General features: G+C 41.3%; 1 long non-coding RNA gene across 1 annotated transcript in view; it reads right to left on the bottom strand.

Moving 5' to 3' along the window:
* The window catches only part of LOC143344052 (uncharacterized), a 224,965-nt gene that overhangs the window by 110,594 nt on the left and 94,556 nt on the right, over nucleotides 1–19,815 (bottom strand). Inside the window, exon 3 of the long non-coding RNA XR_013080049.1 lies at nucleotides 18,278–18,325. This is a non-coding gene — a long non-coding RNA (uncharacterized LOC143344052). The remainder of the gene's footprint in view (nucleotides 1–18,277; nucleotides 18,326–19,815) is intronic.

Below are 19,815 nucleotides of genomic sequence, written 5' to 3'. Positions count from 1 at the left end.
TCCACTCTGAATTCATAAACATAGCCAACACAGCATAATACTAACACATTGGTGCTATGTATTTTGAAATTAATTGGAATTTGTTGCATTTTAAATCTATCCTGAACATAGACTCATGTAGTTTATAAATTTTTCTGTTTTCTTTTTGTTTCAGAGCATTTTCAAAACAGTTACAATGTAAAAAGTTACAAAATTGTATTACTAAATATATATTGCGTTTCCACGTATTTGAACTTGTATAGTTTTATTTTTTTTTAATTGTAGTAACTAAAGTCAGATATAAAAATTAATAAAACAAAATATTGAACCAGCCCCTATCTTTCACAAACAAAATGCCCGAATTCTTACTGAAAGACATTTAATTAAAAACCCAATATATGCCCTTACTAAAAAATCTTCTAGGAACCGCCTTTTATTCCTGCTTCGTTTCTGTATTTTTTTACCAGCTAAAAGGTGATTAAAATGATCGATCGCGAGATAATCCGTCGATGACAGATCTGGAGGGTACGGCGGATTAGAAAGAATTTCATATTGTACCCCGCGATATTTCCGCATTGTTATTTGTGACGTATGAAATCGAACGTTACCATAAAGCAGGTAGCTTTCCGCATAATATTTTATGCGCTTTTTTGTTTCTCGATGCAGTATTTTTCTAGACACATAGCGCCACGTTTCACGTAGCATAATCTACCGTAAAATTATGGGTTATGGACGGCCAAGCTGAACCGATTCCAACTAAAATTTAAATCGAATGAAAATCACATTCAAGACTCACTGTTCACCAGTAATATAATAGACTATTTGCAATCTTTTGGACCGTGCAAAAGCAAAAGAAGATCGACAATAAATGCAACACTATCCATGGAATGTGTACCTCGCTAAAAAAAAATGGCTGCTCTGTATCAACGAATGGTTAATCTTTCCTCGCGTCTTCGACTTCGTTTCGTTCTACAATGCAGTCGAAAACAATTGCAAAACTACCTTTGATCCTTTATCCCTGTCCCTGGTAATTTATAAATTGGTAGTCGTCGAGACACGGGGAGGAAGTCGCGACAAAGATTACGTATAGACCGATTGTTTAGCTGGATTTAGAAAGTAACGTTGCTCTGTTTCTGTTAATCAACAACGACAACCGCATCGCAGCTTTCATCTCGCGATTGGGAGGGGGTTCGAGACAACGGGGGAACGCGGAGCACACATATTTCTCCTCACGACTCGAATCCACTGACTAACAGCAGCCGGAAGCGGCAGGCTAATGAACAAAAAGACGATGCAACGGCAGCACGCGCTGCATCGTGAAAAGGTGCAGCCAATGATGAACAGCGACCCAAGGGTGTCGTTGTGTTTCGCTGGCTGCGTATCTCGACGTTGCCCGGCTAACGGGCCTCCGCTCTACTTCTTCCCTCTTTAGAAAAATATCTACGCGGCCCCCGTGAACCGTCTCGAATGCTAATGCCGGCCTTTCAGCCGGTCTATTCCATTCAATCGTCGGATACGCCTAACAATTACCTCGTTTTCCTGCGCTTTAACAGCGCTTACGACGGCATTCCGAGAATCCTGATTTCAACGTGTCGATTTTACGGAACTAGAGAATCCAGAACTCAAATCGAAGGAAGGATTTAAACAAGCCAGTTGGGCCATTTCCTCCCAAAGGGTTAAGCAAGAACGCCACTACTATAACTCTAAAAGTAAGAACGAGGCATCGAAAATACTCTGCTAAAATTTCATTTAAATCGGATGATAATTTGAGAAGTTATAGGAGCTTTTGTGGAACATATTCCATTATCCATTCATACATCATTTAGCAGAGAAATATTCTTTTTTTAATTTTTTTTACTAAGTATCCTTGTTAGAGAAATCTCAGATTGTAATATAATGAAAAAGGCAGTTGTCTCGAACGTAATGAGTTATTGGAGTCCATCAACGAAATGACTCTCCCCTACTTGGAAATCGTGTTCTCCTATTAAAAAAAATTACGACCATTTATTATTTTCTTTAAAGAATTATGTTAATTAATCTGTCATCGAGCTAATAATGTACGTCTGTGAGAAAAAAAATTCTGAACGCAGAATCTTTTTTATTAATGACGATTGCAGGGAGCGCTAGATTTTTTTTACGTAAAAAGAAAATCGCGTGGTCGTACGAGGGTTAACAGAAGTATCCAGGCATCGAAGTCTCGTCGAGACGAACGGTGATAGATCGAACCGCGTTACAAAGCGATTTTCAGGACTCGGATAAGGTTTGCCCGAGCGCGCGAAGCCGCCTGCGAAGATGCGCAGATGACGCCCGATGACGGGGCGGTTCTCTCATTAGGCACGGAAGCTCGCGCTTGAATTATAGCCCTTAATTTACACCGGACCTCGTGTTGTTCCCCCGGCGCTCTCGCGAGGCACCAGAGCGGATGGAAACTAGGCTAACGATGCGGACGCAGAAAGGAAGCCACTCGTCGCGATGCGGAGTTAAAATCGATAAGCAAAATGCGCCGTCACACTGAAAAATATGAATACGACGCGGAGAATATAACGAGGATCAGGGATCAAGGGACGATTCGGGAATCCCGCGTTCGCAGTGTCCCAGTTTAATGTTTCTAAGAGGTTATCTCTCAATCTAGCGCTCCCTGAAATCTAGGTTGTCGTACCGTAACATCGCGATCTTGAAAGACTACTCTACAACACAATTTATTAGAGATCCTTTGGAATCTTTTGGGGGAAAACGATTAAATATTTTTGTATTAAGTTTCAATGGATATATTTAGATCTATGTTTGAGGAATATCCACAATTATTTCAATAGAAAAATATTCAATATTTTAAAAGTTGTTGCTATCGTAGACTGTTTCATAATAAATAAGCAATGAATATTTAGGTCTCTGACAATCAATCAACCGAAGTGTCTGACTTATTAAAGTAGTAGGGAATTCGCAACTCGGTATCAGTAGAAAGATGTTACACGGTACCAACATAAAAGGAATCAAGGATATTGGAATAGGATCGGTTTCATGTACAGTACATGTCAGTGTATCAAGTAAATAATAAAAATTCTAGTACCAGATTACAATTCTGTCAGGGAACTCAACGATTAATATATTGCTTTTTTAAGTAGTAACGCTCAGTTTTGGTCCGACTAGCGTCACCAAGTGCTACCTTAAGAGGGATAAAAATGTTCAACTTACAAATCATGTCTGGATTCATTTTAAGAATCATCACTGTATCGTTTCTTACTTCTCTGTCTCCGCGGGGGATCCCCTCAGTTGGAAAGAATAATTCAACTTACGAGTCATATTTGGGTTCATTTTAAAAATCTTACGTTACGAATAATTTTACGGTACGCATAATTCAAATAACTGTAGGAATGGATGTGCTGCGTGAATGTTTATTGATTGATATAGCTGAGGAATGTTTCGAGTGAATCTATTGCAGAGCGAATGCAGTGTGTTTTGGAAAGATTGGTCGAGGTGTGAAAGAAGAGTGTTTGAGACAGGAATCAATGTGACCGAATGCGTTTTTCGAATGGCTGATGACTGTGTCTATGGTGAACGAAATAAAGCGTACGGAGCGTGTAGGGAGGCTTTAACGAGATGTAAGAGTTTTCCTGGGTATTTGTGAGTTGTGAGTCGTGAGAATTACCGTGAGTTAGATTTAACTTGCTTTTGTCAAGCCATTCATTCGTACCTCGATTCCCATCCACGAGGGACTTTCTACAAATAATTCCTACATAACATTTTCTCCTGCCACTGTATACGCGGCGACAAATAGAAAAACGATTAATAAACAATTTCTTTGACTGCGGACTTTAATTAATCCGGCCGCGCGGACGAACGCGAGGATAATCGAGTCAAAGTTAACGGGAGAACGAAACGCGCGTGAGGCTTCTGGTTGTCGAAACCGCGAGGCTCGACGCCCGGCGCGCGATTCGCGACACACCTGCGTCCTTTCTCGCGCAAAAAGGCAGCGGCGAGGTGTCGTCGTTACGCGAGGTCGCTTTGACGCGCCTCCTACGCATCGAGCGCGACAAAAAGGGCGCGCCAAGAGAGTTTCGGGGAAAAAGAGACGCGGCCTTTTCAGCCGTCCGGCTGCCGGCTGGTGAATTAAGCGCCACGCTGACGGCGAAAGGCGAAGCGAAAAGAAAAAAGGACAGAGGAAGCGCGGGCGCTCGCGCGCGCGGAAGAGGAGCAAAAGGAGGCTGCAGGCCTCGCGTTTGATCCGCGGAGAGCCGAGCGGAGCGGATTAAGCCGGGGCGGAATTCGCGCGGGAACACGACGGCCCCGACCACCGGGAGTCAGTAACGTCGCTTCGACAGTCGACGACCGACGGTCGCGTTCAAAGACGCGCGATTCGAAACGCGCGTAACACCTGAAAAGGATCAACTCACTCTTTCTCTCTTCTCCCCTTAACGGTAACAGCACCTGTCTCTCTCGCTCACTCTCTGCGCCTCTTTCCTGTCCGTTCGCGTCGCGGCTCGCTGCACACCGACTGCGCGAGCCCGACACGATAATTAGCTCGCGAGCTAATTTCCCGCTGATTGTCGCGAATCACTCGCAGAGTGTCGTGCGGGGTTTAACGATGAAAGCCGCCAGCGCGAGACAAAGAAGAACGTCAAAGAGGATTCTGTGCCTCTTTGAGCCCTGGATGCGCTCAAAGCGCGGAAAGCTTCGCTTTTTCGCCGCGTTTGATGTCGACGCACCGGCAAAGCAGCACTTGTCCGGATCGCTTTAATTTAAACCTCTGATCGTTATTGAATGATAAAATGATCGCGGCGCCGATCAAATCGCAGAAAGACTGAAAGAGAACCTCCCCCAACGAACGATTCCCACGCGCTGGTACAGGGTATCCCGTTCGAATTTATCTCCCGCGATTCCAAAGATACGAAATTATAGTTCCGTGAATAATTTGAACGCGTTGCTTCGATAGAGAGACGGAGGTCTCTCTGAGTAAAAGGGACAATAAAATAATTTATACAACGAAGATACGATACAAATGGTGTGAACAATTAAAACACGCTAATATATATGAGTCTGTTTCTCTCGTTTCTTAATTCGTACTGACCGTTATATATATTGTTCGGACGCTCGCTGCCTAAACCATAACGCACATATTACTTAGGCACACTTTGCCACGTTTACTTCCAAACGTGAACACTAGGCCACGACACACGTTGTTTTTCCATTCGCTCGCTTCACACTCATCCTTCCATACAAATAACGTTCACTTTCATATCTTCTCAACACATACAATCTATGACAACCATATTATCACAGTTTCGAGGGTCCAGTCAAAGAACGCGACAGAAAAAGATCTGTTTTGTTTGAGACGAACGTCGTTACACTGACGAGGGGTGGACGCAAACTATCCGACGGTTTTAATGCACTTTTGCAGTATAATAATAGAGTGATTCCTTCTGGTGTATGTAAAATATTAAATATAGATGCTCGACACTTTTTAAGATAGAAATAATCTAATTACGCTCATATATTACAGTGAACCGTCGATGAGTGTCGGGAGTCGGAATGAATTGTAATAGATTGTATTGTTTGTAAGTGTCGTGCAATTAACGGGTCGCGACACTTACAAGACGATTCACTAGTATGTGAGCGTTCTAGTGAAGGCTCTTAGTTATTATAGTATTGCAACATCAATAAACTCCTACTTGGTACATATTTTCTTCCAATATAAAAATATGCAAGAACTTATGAATTGAATTAGTATTAACACTAAACCTACCACGACCGGTCATCTGACCGGTTGAACGATTTATATTTTTTTGTAAATAACCGGACAAAATTTGATATCACATTCTGGTTAGCTTCCGCTGTAAATAGGAAAATCTTCACTTAAGACAGTCTACCAACGCATATTAAAAATACTAAAAGTTTAGACGCGTGCAGTTCCGAAACTATTAGTGTTTTATTAATTATTGACGCGTTGTTAGAAGCGGCAAAGCCTCCCCTTTAAAATGGTTTTTGGTTTTTGTCGATCCGACTTTCCGTTTTGGAGATATCGCAATTTATGTAAAGGGGTAATTTTTCTTAATTCGACTATCTCTGTCTTCGTCTGACGTGTCGCGCCGGACCTCTCTTTTTCGTACGTGACTCGTGACTGTCGTGCGTGACCTAGTTTCAGGGCGTAGTATTTCCAAGAATTTACTACGCACTGTTTACTACGAGCACGTACGTCATCAATGAAATGTAAACAGACGCTTCTGACCCTTCTATCTCTGGAACTAGCCACCGCATCGACGCGAAACTAAAATTGCTATATCTCCGAAACTAATAAAGCTATCGACTCGTACAAACGCTCATTTTAAAGGGCATTTCATCCCCTATCCGATGACTATACTAACTACTACAATTTATGCTGTCTTCTATGTTTATTTTGAAATTTACTTTGACGTTATGCATCCAAAGCAGTTTCAGCAATTCCTTTTGATTATACAAGTGGTATGCGATAATAGTGAATTATAAATTGTTTATTTAATTTAAAATAGATTTAAATTTACATACAGGATGTTTGCGTAATTACTATGTCTTGGTAGGAATGCCTATACATGAAATGTCGATAGATTTAGTCTTTAATTTTACGAGACTGTGAATAGAACTAATTTAGAATTATTCCACTTTAATTATTTATATCTTTTAAAGTGTCGAATATCTATGCCTAATATTTTACATACACCAAGAGGGATCGCAATTATTCCGCAAAAGCACATTAATATGCTGTTTGCATATCGCCGTCCTACAGGCGGAACTTTAAACGTTCATAACTCTGTAACGAAGCCATAATCAACAAATTGTTATTCTTGATTTTCGTCTTATTTTGGCCTTTAGAGTCCCCCATTAAAATTTTTCCCAGGAGTGGCCGAGCACCCTGTATGTATATTGAAATGAAGTTACCCGTACAATAAATTACCATTACCAGGTGGCATTATCGATCACGATTTACACATGCATACAAAAGACTCTCTAAAATTGCAATGACCCCGTTGCGAGTAATTAAAGATCAAGACGCCCGCGTTACGAGATCATCGGATAGAAGTCGCGGGAAAATCGTGATCCCAGTTTCCATCGTCGCGTAAGCAAACCCCGATAGGGCGGTTTTTTGACGCCGCGTAGTCGAAACCGCCAAGAGCCCGTTAAATTCTCAATTACGATGCGCCGCTGGCAGCCAGCAGCATCTCGGGTGCGTCTCGAGGCTCCTCGAGTTCGTTCGCGACCCGCGATTATCACGCTGCTCGGTTTCCCTCCCTCCGTCCTTGGCTCTTTCACCGTGGCCCTTTTTCTTCTCCGTCGGCCGACTGGTGGGCGCTCTTTTGCGCGCGAGTGCGAAGGGCGACACTTCCGCGTCGCGACGCATTACCGTGCTCGCGATGCGTGTCACGACGACGACGACGTCGCCGACGAGGAAGACGGGGACGACGGCAGTGTCAACCGTGACACGCACACGAGCACGTAACACGTACACGGACACCCGCTTTCGCGGGCCCTCGGCGCGTTTGACGGTGTGCGTCGCGCATGCACGCGTAAGGACGCCCAGACGCACGCCTCGATGAAGTCGCCGGTGTTGCTGCACTTGCTAAACATAAGTGCGAATTGCAACACCACTCCCGCCCCCGCTCGTCGCCGCCGGCCTGCCCCACACCCACGCCGCGCCGAGGGTGGTTACGAAGCGAGTGCCGTTGCGTGCATAACGTGCGGACGCGCATACTAATTACGGCGTTTCCATTTTGCGCCATCCCGCCGCCCGCTATCTGCCATCCGCGGCCCCTCCGTGCTTCGTTTCCGACAGCTTCGCAGTGCCGTACCTAAAGGGACAGCCGTCTTTTTTATCCAACCAACGGTGAAAAGAACCGGACTCCGCACCGACTCTGCCCTACCCCCGAAAATCTGACGAATAGCGACCTCGTGGACCGGAGAAATGGTCTCTGCCGGAAGTACTTCTCCTGGACCACGCTAGGACGCCTCCGCTTTGTCGGCGTCTCGTATCTGTTAGCGTCGACGCCTTCTTAAGAAAGACGTATCGAACGGACCGTTTTTTAAGGATCTTGGAGCCCCGGAACCATAAACGTGTCATCGCGGTTTGGGATCAACAGTGACTCAAGTAGTCGTCGAGGCTTCGTAGAATATAAGATTTGAAGTGAAAGGCCACGGAGTGGGATAGGCGAAACAATGTAATTTGGTTTATTAATTACTACGCGATTGTTCATAGTATTCATAATATAGAAATTCGCGATGAAAACTATATCGAATAAAACTACAGCGGTTCAACTGATAATTTACTTAACGCGGTTATTTAAAATTGTCGCGAGCGACAGAAGTAATCAAAATTAAAATTGAATAGGAAATACGGAAAATAATTCACGTTTCCGCTTTTGTACAAAAAGAGAAAACAGCGGATGGAAAAATTAGATAAATGACGATTTATTTTGAGTCGTTAACTCAGTTAATTTGTATCTGATTTATTTGAAACTTTAGGTCTGGGTTAGGTTTGATCGGACATTCCTTCGTAATGTTAAAAGAAATACTAATATTTTCACGAATCCTCCACCTTTTTTCTTCAGAGATACTCTATATTCTAACAAAGTATTATTCTTTTTCTAATCCTTGCGTAAATATTTGTCACATATTTCTATATTATAGTAAGTTAGATATCAATTCGATAAAACGTAGTACTAGAATAATAAAATAAATGACCCTCGTTAGTGAGTAATAACAACTTTTAACAGAGAATTTTTAATAAAAAGTGACGGTGAGAAAAGAAACAGTAAAATGTTTTATTTCACATTCGTATCAAACACTGATTTATCATACCGTATAATATTATTAAATGCTCCACTACGATTCAATACCTGATTCTGTAGCGTTTCACCCTTTACATAGAAACTTTACTCGGATTGAACCTGACTGACGATCGTGGTCGCTGCTTTTATACTCGAAAAATCCGAATGAAAAATAGCGAGGAATGTACGATATTCTATGGAAGACTTACTGGAAAAATTCCGATGATACTACACTATGTGTGTCCAGCTGCGGTTCGAAGGTAGGAACTTATTGTTAGATCAAACATGATCGTTCCAACTTCAACGAAAGGCTACGAAGGAATGGCAGAAAATATTCGAACAACTAAAAAAGAAAAAAGTCTGCACAGAAGTGTTTAACTGGCTTCAACCGAAATTTATTAACTCAGAATTTTGGACACGATTGCTAACAAGCGCACGATAGTGGAAATAGTTGGACAGATGGTCGTGCATTCAAGTACTAATAATTCCAATAATGAGGCGCCAACCAGCGAATTCGCGATTGAAAATAATTTTCTGGTCGATCGCACAAAAACGATAAATTCTTGCGAATAAACAGAGGATTACAGTTTCAACATTTTCGAAGGCAACGAATATTTTAATCGTTTAATGAACCAATTTTTCTAGATTAATTTTTTATTTATTCGTTTAGCTCGTTGAACCTGACTGAATCTTGCTTATGTTCAAATATTTTCTATGTTCTTAAAAACTTGTATTTTATTCTGTCACGATAAAGTTGTTGAATAAAAAAATTATTAGAAAATAGTACGTGAAATAAAAGTATAATAAGTTAGGGAAAACAGTGTTTGTTGAGGCGTATGAAGAAAGTGATTGCCTCAGAGAACTAGTGCTTTTTGCATGGTACAGCTGTTCATTTGCTTTGAGATGTTTAATTTTACAGGTTCCTATTGTACTCAGGCGTATGGTTATAGGGGCGTGAAAAAGGCAGCATGTTTGATTTCAAGTACACAAAGCTCTATGGACAGAACCAATCTTGATTTCATCTGCGTTTTCATTCGACTTAATCCACTGACTATTGAGGATCGTTCGGTACTTTCTCATTTTTTATAAACGATGTTATTAATAAGTTTTAATAATTATCTAAGCCACTCTTTCTCAAACTTCACCTTCCTATTGTACTTTAAATTACAAATTTCAAATCAGGATTTGTTTCAATGTTTATCGAGCAATGTTTGACAAAAGAAATACGTATCAGTATCAATTGTCATATGTATATATGTATACAATCGATACTTACAATTTTAGATGCAAATTTTTTTTATAATTTTGTTAGATTTCATGTTTATTTCTGCCAAAATTAAAAAAAATACAATGTTCCGAGAAATATATATTTTATTTTACTATATCATGTGACTTGTATTTTTAGAACTCAGGAAATCCCCAGAGATCTGCTGACACTAGCCTAATGTATTTATACTGTTTTTCACTATATACATACTACAAAGAACTGCATATAAAAAGCATTCTATCAACTTTTTGTAATGGAATATTCTAATAAGAAATGTAAAATCTAATTCAATCTGGCAACGGAGAGATTCATATTAAAAAACTAAAGCAAATATTCGAGAAGTTGAACCTGGTACCTTTTGAATTAGAGAATAATGTTAACGAGTAACCTGCTTTTAGTTTCTCCATTTTCGATGACGGAACTTTATCAAGGTTGCCGTAATTTCTAAAATATTGAATATTTTTCTATTGAAAAATTTGTGGGTATTCTCCAAACACAGATCTAAATATATGCGTTAAAACTTAACACAAAAATATTTTACAGTTTCTCCTAAAAAATTCCAAAAATCCACTAATAAATTGCGTTATAGAGTAGAAATAAATTTATTATTTTACAATATTATAAAGTAGTGTTATTTATAATTTACAAGTATTATTTTATAAGTAAACATCATTACTTTATGAGTAAACAATATTGCAACACGTTGTAAGTTGAAAGTGTCGGTCACCGGTGACCACAATGGCAATCAACGAGTTAAATTCGATAGTTTTCAATAATAAACCTTCGCTTGTCAGTGAGCCATATTCTTCTATTTTATTCTTCAGTTGAATAAATAAATGCTATAAATTTGAAAGCTGTAATCTTCAATGACGAATTTCGCAGCAGAGAATAACATAGCGAGAGCAACCATTTTCCAGCAATAAGTTACCGTATCTTTCGCGACACGGTGACAAGTGAAACCTCCCACGCGTCGTGTCCCCGAAGATCTATGCACCCCCGTCTCGACCAGCCCCGTTGGTTTCGCGCATCCTGTCGTCTGTCGACTCCCTTTTTCTCTCCTTCAACCGGCGAGAGGAGCCTTTAATTAACATTTCGATTCTTGAGAGGGCCGTTTGTGACGCGCGTCGGAGCTCCCGTCGTCGTCGTCGTCGACGGCGACGATGTCGCGGCAGTCATCGTCGTCGAGCGCGGCTGCATCGGGACGCGACGACCGCGATGGTAAAAACGGAGAGGAAAGATGGCGGAACGACGACACGAATAAGGGAGAGCGAGATGAATTCAGCGGCCCTTTTGTCAGTCTGGCTCGTCGTTCGTATTCTGGTAATTAGTTCATTTGCCTGTGCTAATTACGTTACTCTTTAATGCCGCACAAGAGAGAAACGGCGACTCGTGTGCGCGGGTCGTCGTGACGCAGGCACGCACACAAACACGCGACGGTATCCGCGTCGGGGATCTTCTCTTTTTTTCGGAAAATTCCAAAGCAACACCCCCGCGTTCCTCCTATTTAGCAAGCATCGCCTTTTCTTCGGAAGCGAGGCGATTCGAAATCTCATCCCGTCTATTCGACGCGTTAATGTTTCCAATTTTTCAAATTCTCCGAACTCGAGGAAAAAAAATAATGTACGAATTGTCGATCTCCCTTAGTACGATCTCATCGTTCGGAGAATCTCACCCCCATAGCGAGTGTTTATCTCTCGTCCTCTCAGCCTTCCAGCCCTCTCCGGTGGCTGCTCCAACCTCCTCCAGGCTCGCAATTAGGGGGCGTCGGAACGGTACGCGACGCTACGTCGCCCTTTTGGCTGTTATTTAATTGGGATGTGCAATTGAATGACACTCGGTACACCAAGTAACGGGAAAGAGTTGTCGCCGTTGGTGCCAGGTCTAACTACATCACTGTGGTTTCCCACTTTCGGGCCACTTCAATCTCTTTTTACGAAACTCTCTCGATGATCGTTCCGCCGTGCGAATCGACGTTGCCTCCCTTCTCGGAATAATACACGAATTTCCGTGAAATTTATCTTCCGCCGTTGGTACCGAGATCATTTCTACCTTCGTTTCCGCCCTGGCGTCGAACAAGGGAAGAGAGATTAATTCGCCACGATGGAAACGGCGCCGTCACGAAATTCCACGAGGATTTCCTCGAGCGATCTCGTGCGAACGCTTCAGATTCCCGAAACAGCTATTATAACGAACCCCGATCGAGCCACGGTCAATAAAATGCGAGCTGACAGCGGCTGATTGACAGCTGAAGCGATCAAAAAGCCGAGCTTTATTGTCGCCCTCGGCATAATAACGTCACGGAGAGAAATAATTCGTGCAGGACTTAGGGGATGACTCCCGCTCTCTTAATTCCTACGTTGTACCCTACGATACAACGGCCACAGAAATTCTTTCACGGGGGGGAAAAAAAACTACATCTTACCTGACAATATACACTCGGATCCATACCGTATTAACTGTTTCTCGACTGAAAACAACTATCAACGCCATCTGTTTATATATACTATGTGATTGAATTTTAGATATAAAGAAATAATTGTTAAAATTTCATTGGCTGTCTGCCTCTTGTTGAATTATTAATTTTATATAACCGGACTTACAATTTGTACAAAAAAGATCTTTGAAATTTGCATATACTTAGAGTTGGTTTATAATTTAGTAATACTAATGGATTTTGTACAAGGAACGATACATATACATACACAGATTATATTTCCGGAAAAGAATTTTTTTCTCGGAAATGCGTAGGATTTTGGGAATATGACTATTCATAAAACATAATTGTAATTGGTTCCCGCAACCGAAAAGAATTTTTTTAAAACGATTTGACATTTTTTAATTTTGTCGAAAAATTTCACACTTACTTGAATTTTTTTCTGGAAACTGGATAGGATTTCAGGGGTATGTCTATTCACCAAAAATTATTGTAATTGACCCCCGCAACCGAAAATAATTTTTCGAGAACGATTTGAAACTTTTCAATTTCGCCGAAAAATTTAGGCACCTACCCCCTGTCGATTTTTCTTAAAAATTAGTTTTTCATTTTTAGCAATTTTGTTTGACGCCCCATAGAAAAGTTGTCTAATACTTTTTTGTAGGTACCCATTAGCTCTACATCAGAAAAAAGTTTCATTGAAATATATTCACTATTGTAGGAGTTATGGTTGTTTGAAAATTGGGCCACTTTTATGGGGTTTTTCTAATTTTGCAATGTCAAGGATCAATTTTTCGAATATTTTTACAATTCCCACATATTCTCCATCAAAATACGCGTAGTTTGTTTTTTTAAACATTAAAATCCTTCAATCCGTTCAGAAGTTATGACGTTTTAAAGATACGCACGTAATTTTGGAATGAGATTTCTGGCCTGAAATTATATTTTCAGTAAGGAATTTTTTTCTTGAAAATGGTTAGGATTTCGAGGGTATGTCTATTCACCAAAAATGATTATAATTGACCCCTGCAACTAAAAATAATTTTTTTAGAACGATTTGAAATTTTTTTTTTCACCGAAAAATTTCAGCAGCTACCCCCTGTCGATTTTTCTTAAAAATTAGTTTTTCATTTTTGATAATTTTATTTGACGCCCTACAGAAAAGTTGTCTAATACTTTTTTGTAGGTACCCATGAGCTCTACTTCAGAAAAAAGTTTCATTGAAATATATTCACTATTGTAGGAGTTATGGTTGTTTGAAAATTGGGCCACTTTTATGGGGTTTTTCTAATTTTGCAATGTCAAGGATCAATTTTTCGAATATTTTTACAATTCCCACATATTCTCCATCGAAATACGCGTAGTTTGCTTTTTTAAACATTAAAATCCTTCAATCCGTTCAGAAGTTATGACGTTTTAAAGATACGCACTTAATTTTGGAATGAGATTTCTGGCCTGAAATTATATTTTCAGTAAGGAATTTTTTTCTCGAAAATGGTTAGGATTTCGAGGGTATGTCTATTGACCAAAAATGATTATAATTGACCCCTGCAACTAAAAATAATTTTTTTAGAACGATTTAAAATTTTTTTTTTCACCGAAAAATTTCAGCAGCTACCCCCTGTCGATTTTTCTTAAAAATTAGTTTTTCATTTTTGATAATTTTATTTGACGCCCTACAGAAAAGTTGTCTAATACTTTTTTGTAGGTACCCATGAGCTCTACTTCAGAAAAAAGTTTCATTGAAATATATTCACTATTGTAGGAGTTATGGTTGTTTGAAAATTGGGCCACTTTTATGGGGTTTTTCTAATTTTGCAATGTCAAGGATCAATTTTTCGAATATTTTTACAATTCCCACATATTCTCCATCGAAATACGCGTAGTTTGCTTTTTTAAACATTAAAATCCTTCAATCCGTTCAGAAGTTATGACGTTTTAAAGATACGCACTTAATTTTGGAATGAGATTTCTGGCCTGAAATTATATTTTCAGTAAGGAATTTTTTTCTCGAAAATGGTTAGGATTTCGAGGGTATGTCTATTGACCAAAAATGATTATAATTGACCCCTGCAACTAAAAATAATTTTTTTAGAACGATTTAAAATTTTTTAATTTCGTTGAAAAATTTGTTCACATACCTTCTATAGATTTTTTTTAAAAATTCGTTTTTGACTTTTAATTGACGTTTAATACTTTTTATAGGTATTCATAAGCTCTACTTCCGAAATAAATTTCATTCAATAGTGAATGTTAATACATTAAAATCAACTACTTCTTCCTCAAATCCTCGAAGCTATACGGAGCGTCAGAATTCGTATAGAAGGTAGCTACGGATTAGTGTAAGTGGAGGGCAGTTTTCTTTAGTCACCGGTCTGCTGTTTGATAATACTTGATTGCCTTTTTCAATCCCTCCCATAGTCAAGTCACATGTATTTACGTGCACACTACGGCTGTCTGCCCCTCAATACTAATTCACTGAATAGTTTCTCCACTGACCACCATCCCTGAGAAGAGGACGCTAAAACCACCTCCAAATTTTCAGGTCGGTATGGCAGTCAGATTGGGCCACAAAAGACCATAAGTTATAAGATCTACTCATATACCTACTAGCCGGACCTGCTAAGGTCGCCTTACTGTGATGAGTCTATGCGATACCTCCTGCATTCGCCACCAGAGGGCTGCGCTCTTGTCTCTCTCACAAGCACTCGACTGACCCTTCCATTCTTATATTTGTATACACTCTTTGACTATCTAATATCCCAACGTCTAAGGCAAGGTCTGCTGGGGATTATTGTGAAGAGTCCACTATAACAACAGGCCCAAATCGAAACAACGCTAGGCTTCTTCTTGCATTTCGAGCAAAGTAACACGATTTCAACAAGGCAATTTGAAAACATTCCACTCTATTACCAATTTCTGCGATCCTCGTCGGAACGGGGCCATTAACCGGTCGCTCCTCGAGCGAGCCTAAAACCTCGTTTCCGTCGGCGCATCGTCATCGGATCCCAGGGTTGAAAAGGCCCCAGGTCGCAAGGCTAAACTCGCCGAGACGCACTAACAAGGCGCAACCGGGCGTCGGTGTTAGAACGAAGGAGGTCCCTTAACGAGATCAGCTCCGTGGAAAGACGCGGTGATGCAGATCCACGAGATATCCCGTGGGATTGCAAGAGAGAACGAAACGAAGAGATCGAGAAGGTCCACAGAGAGAGAGAGAGAAAGAGAGGGAGAGCGAGCCTTTGACACTCCGCGAACAAGCCAGCAGCAGCAGCAGCAGCGGGGGGAGGAAAAGTGGAAGACGAACGGGGGGAAGTCGGGCGAGCGTGAGGCAAGCCGAGGCTGCTGCTGCTGCATCTTGGAAGACTTCCTCGAGCTCATTACGCCGACAATAATTAACGTTGCTTAAAGTGTCGTTATGGAAATAACCGGAGAAGAGGCCACCACTGCCGCGAAGACGAAGAGAAGAGCGCCAGGGGGTGCTACGCGTAGTGGAAAAGACAGCGACGGAGGAACACCGGAGGAGAAAGCTCCGTTCGAAGAATAACGAAAGGGATGGTGGGTGACCGGGAGAGAAAAAGAGAGGTCCGGAGATAGACGTACAGCGCGTTAAGGGGTAAAAGAAAGAGAGAGAGAACCGATCCTTACGGTATCCAACGCATTCTACGAATGGAAAATGTTTCCATTGGTGCCCCGTACCGAGTTGGCCCTCGTTCGTTGCCCGTTTGCACTCAACCCCTCACCCATTGCCCGGGGAATATAATTCAACGATCCTCCTCGGTGAAAGGCAAGCACAGCGAGCAGAAGGAGGAAGGAAGGCTCGCGTTGAATGCCCAATTATTATATCGTGAAATATCTGCTAGAAAATTGGATAATGCACTCTCCATCTCTCTCTCTCTTTCTTTCTCCGGTTTTCTCTCTTCGCGAGTAGGAGACGGCCTGGCTCCGGCTGAGCGGCAGAGGGTGAAAAAGGAAGAGAACCCGAGGGGGCAAGTGGGAGAGAACGAAACCGGGAGGACCAGTCAGCCAGTCAGTCAGTCAGCCATAGGAAGGAGCCCGAACGGAGGGGGTGAAGATCTGGCTCACGCACGGTGGCGCATAACGGCCTCTACGTAGGAGAAACGAAACCGCAGAAAACGCCAGTCAACGGCAGCCAGTATGCGGAAACCGCGGCGGAATGACACTCGTGCTGGCGCTAATTGGGCCCTCGAGGTGACGCCGCCGAGAGGGATGCTCCTCCACCCTCGGGACCATCCTCTTCTCTCCTCGGCGTTGCTCCTCCGTCACTGTCTCCCTCTATTTATCTCTGTCCCGCTTCCACTCTTGGTCGCTCGCGCTTTCTCCGTAGCAGACGAGGGTTTTCGGGGGTTGAAAATGCCTGGAGGACGAGCGCGCCGGTGGATGCACGAGGAAAAAGGCTGATTGGGGAAGAGGTAGGGTGGCGAATGAAAAGAAAAGAGAACGGGAGAGAGGACACGCGGGAGATCACATTAAATCTTACCGGGTGCACGCCTCCGCAGAGCACCTCTGCCGCACCCCTTTTTAATCCCTTCCACCCACGTAGACTCCTCGTGGATTTCCGAGAGATCCTGCGTGCTTTAGTCGAACCGGGGATAAACGAACGCAGCGCAAGAATCGCGTGTAAACAGACGCGTTAGGAGCGCGTCGTTCGAGCGGAATCAAGTCCCCGATACTTCTGCGGGCGTCGAGGAATCGAGTCGGCCACGAATCATTTCCAACGATCGGGCCATGCTCGACGAGGCCGAGGTTTATCAAACGCCAGTTACTTTGCGTTTTAAACTACGCGTGCTTGAATTTCGAAATTTATACGGTACAACGAAAATCAATCGATCATTGAGAGCCCTACTTCCTAACAACAATATGTATTCCCTGGAATTTCTCCCACTATGCGTACCTATAATTTTCGTATCAACCAGAAGGAATATTGCATACTGGTCTAGATTAGCCCATATGTTTATTGTATAGATTACGGATCTATTTACGCGTGGAACCTACACAGTTTTCCAGCTACAAATAATTTCCAGCAAATATTAGGTCTATCGAAAAGTTTTAACCTGTTATACTTCAGTTTTACCATCTAAATTACTTAGAAACAAACGTTTTATCCCCTATATTTATGAAGAAAAAAATAATAGTGCCTGGTTGGGATGTTCTAGGTTAATCAGCACATTTTTTAACTATAATGCATCTTGATTATTATTTGTTTTTGATTGTATAAAATTTTTTAAACGGAGAAAAAGAGTAATTTAGAAGATGAAGAAGATGCAAAAAAGGCACTGGATGAGTACTTAGATTTCAAGGATGTGTCGTTTAATCGGAAAAGTATTCAAAAGCAGCCATCAAGATAGGAAGGACTTCTTAACTTCGTTGGAAATTAAATCATAAATAAATATTAATAAACAATATTCAAGTTTATTATTTTCTTACCTTTCCGATAGATCTAATACTTCGTGACCGACAATCATCGATATTTATAAATTCAAATTTTAGTGTTATTTAGGTAACTCTTAAACCAATACATACCTCTAAGCAGTATTAGCATCAGAGATGGGAAAAATTCTTATCTAAACAAAACTTCAAAATTCCAAATAGAAGATATTTTGACTCGTTACTCGTGGAATAAAACTTTAAATTATAACATGAAATTGTAACTCGTATAAAAAACGATTGAAAATTCGTCCTATCGAAACAAATTTTTCTCGTCTCTGACTAGCTGCCCAGTCAACGACTGTAATTAAATGAACAATGAAGCATGAAAAGCGCTACTCTGTCAGAAAAATCACTCACCAGGCTGCGAATTGAGACCTTCTTGCGTCTGGGATCCTCGCGATTCGTCTGAAACAACGTATAGAAAAACGTACGTTAGTAAAATGCTCGGGGCAATTTCGCGACGGGAGAAAGAATCTCCAGAGGGGGCGTTAAAATTAAAATTATGCCCGGTGCTTCGCGAAACTATCCGCGGTTATGGGTCGACGAAGTGTTTTTTTATAGGGTTGTTGGACACCCAGAACTATCGAGGAAGTTCGAAAACCAGGCAAAGGGGGGAAAAAAACAGTTCGCCAAAGGGGGTGAAAGTCGATGAGCGAGTTAACGGGCGAGGGAAGGAAAGAGTTTCCACGAAGAAGACGACGTCTTCGGGCGTTTGTATACTCCGGGCAAGGTTGTGCGTGTGCTTATATATATATATTTTATTGCGATATTCATAACGTTTACAAAGACGCTTTGCGAAACTGCCTCGTTAAATATTTTACGATGCGATCGACCCGCCCCACCGAGTATCCGCAATGCACGAACCGCTCGAGTGAATCGAATTCAATGGAGACTTATACAGACGCGTGCACCTCCGGTGAAAAGTGACGGAACGGCGGAGTAAATCGCGGTCCCCGGCTCAAGAAATATGGATAATCATCCGGGGAACGATCTGTCCTTGATAGAAATTGTTTCGCGGTTTTAAAAATTATATGGGTCCATTAATCGAACCACTCCCGCAGCATCGTCTAAGAGCGTAACGCGTTGATTGCCGCGGGGTATCGAAGAAAATGGTATCATCTGAATATTTAACGTAAACGTGTGTTACTTCCCGATACATTAACGATAAAATTACAGCTGAAGCTTTCAATGATAGTTCTACTGAATTTTTTCTCAACGACTTACTGATACGTGAAATATGTACTACGTATAATCGTTTCATTTCTCCATTTTATAAATTCTGCTTGTTCCAACTGACTCAAGAGACGTTATTGGATGGTGCATGTATGCATAGCGGTCCAAAGACTGAAGCGAAACGAAAGATTCGTCGCTGTATCTGGGAGAGAGAGTTGTTTTTATATTTCTATGATTCGATAATAAAATTATAATATTTACTTTTATGAATCTGTGTGAGCATATACCGTAAATGAAATATGGTAATTTAAAGGAAAGTAATAAAACTTTAGATGCGTGCAGTTCCAAAGCTATTAATATTTTATCAATAATTGAGCCATTACTAGAAGCGGTAAAGCTTCATTTTTTAAATGGTTTCTGGTTTATGTCGATCCGACGTTTCGTTTTCGAGATATCGTAATTTATGTGAAGGGGTATCTTTTCAAGACGCGTCGAATCTCTCACTCTCTCGCACATGAGTCGTGACGAGCACGTGAGGTCAATGACCTCGCGACGTAAACAATGAAAGGTAAACAAACGCTTCGAACCCTTATATCTCCGAAACTAATTACGCAATCGACTTGAATGAACGCTCATTTTAAAAGGATCTTCATCCTCTATCCGTCGAATATATAAACTATTATTATTTATGTTGTTGGTTAATGGCGGTTTTACACACTGTG

The sequence above is a fragment of the Colletes latitarsis genome, chromosome 7, assembly GCF_051014445.1.
Source record: "Colletes latitarsis isolate SP2378_abdomen chromosome 7, iyColLati1, whole genome shotgun sequence".
Lineage (NCBI taxonomy): Eukaryota > Metazoa > Arthropoda > Insecta > Hymenoptera > Colletidae > Colletes > Colletes latitarsis.
The sequence above is the reverse complement of the archived record's forward strand: the minus strand, read 5'-3'. Positions and strand labels throughout refer to the sequence as shown.